Source organism: Orycteropus afer, unplaced genomic scaffold (genome assembly GCF_000298275.1).
Source record: "Orycteropus afer afer isolate SDZICR_OR568_19922 unplaced genomic scaffold, OryAfe1.0 scaffold00291, whole genome shotgun sequence".
Taxonomy (NCBI): domain Eukaryota; kingdom Metazoa; phylum Chordata; class Mammalia; order Tubulidentata; family Orycteropodidae; genus Orycteropus; species Orycteropus afer.
In genome coordinates this window covers 1,974,494-1,976,205 of record NW_006921878.1, presented here as the reverse complement: position 1 = coordinate 1,976,205, position 1,712 = coordinate 1,974,494, and positions in this window count along the sequence as shown.

Sequence of the window (1,712 nt, the reverse complement as noted above, 5' to 3'; positions counted from 1 at the left end):
TGCGCTAGACCGTTTTCGATTTATCACACATTTAATAAAAATAGCAATAACTGTAGCAGTCCTCAAGTGGCACAAACAGTTAAGCGCTCCACTAGTAGCTGTAAGGTTGGCAGGTCAAACCCAGCCAGAGGCCCCTGGGAAGAGGTTCTGACAATCTGCTTACAGCAGGTCACAGCTTTGAAAGCCCTGTGGTGAGGGATGGCTAGCCAAAAGGGAATGTACCCAGGAGGATATATAGATTTGACAGACACTACTTCTGCTTCTGTGTTGGTGTGTGCTATAAGAAGGTCCAGAGCTCCAGTGGTGTAGCGGTCAAGGCATTTGGCTGCTAACCAGAAGGTCATCAGTTCAAACCCATCAGCTGCTCCTCAGGAGAAAGATTAAGGAGTCTGCTTCCATAAACATGCACAGCCTTGGAAACCCAATGGGGGGTCTCTATGAGTCAGAACTGATTCGATGGCAGTGAGTGATTTTTTTTTTTTTTTTTAATAAGAATGTCCACAGATATAATAGAGCTAATGTGGAGAAAAATGAGTTTCTTAGCCACAGCCAAACACTTTGAGGGAGTGAGTTGCTGGGTTATTTAAACTTAAAAAAAGAAAAACCAAACTTCCTGACGTTGAGTCAGATCCAACTCATAGCGACCCACTCTGGGTTTCTGAGGTGGTATCTACAGAAGTAGATTGTCCAGTCTTCCTTCCACAGAGTGACTGGTGGGTTTGAACCGCCAGCCTTCTGGTTAGCAGTCAGATGATTTAGGCACTATGCCACCAGAGTTCCTTTTTTAAAAAGAGAAAACCAAACCAAACCAAACCCTGTGGAGTTCTACTCTGTACACGTGGGGTCTCCAGGAGTTGGGATTGACTAAATATCGACTAACAGCAACAACAACAACTGTGTTTGTATCAACAGCTGCCAGAAAGAACATGCTTATACACTTGCTTTGTGTGGATACCATTCAAAATATTCTCCTCCTCACTGTCCACGAGGCCCTGCCCTCCCTCCTCCTCTCCCCTTGGCCTTCTCCGCTCCTCGCTGTTCCTCCGTGGGCCTCCTCGCTGTTCCTCCAACTCACCAGGCCTGGTCCTGCCTCGGGGTTTCCGCACGGGCTCTCTCTGCACACAGGCCTGGCCCACTCTTTCCCCCAGACATCCAGATGGTTCATGCCTTCAGTTCCACAGAACCGCCTCTCTGTCCACCTCATCTAAAATTGCTCAGCCATCATTTCTCCCTTTTTCAGCCCTCTTTTCGCCTCCACGGCATTTCTACCTATTTGATATGATCTGTCCACCCCATCTGTCAGTTTGTCGCACTGTGGTGGCTTGTGTGTTGCTGTGATGATGGGAGCTATACCACTGAGGTTTCAAATCCCAGCAGGGCCCCCACAGTGGACAGGTTCCAGCGGAGCTTCCAGACCAAGAGAGACTAGGAAGAAAGGCCTGGGAACCTACTTCCAGCAATCAGCCCTGAAAATTCTGTGGCTCGGGGAGGAAGTGGGCGGGGAGCTGGTGCATTGTGGGAAATTGCAGTCAATGTTGGGAGACAAAGTGTATGTGAGCTGCTGTGTGGAAAGTGAATTTGCTCTGTAAACTTTCACCCAAATCACAATAACAATAAAAAGAAAAGAAAATTCTGTGGATCACAACTGAGCATTGTCCGACAGAGTGCTGGCACAGGAGCCCCTAGGTCGGGAGGCACTCAAAGTACACTGC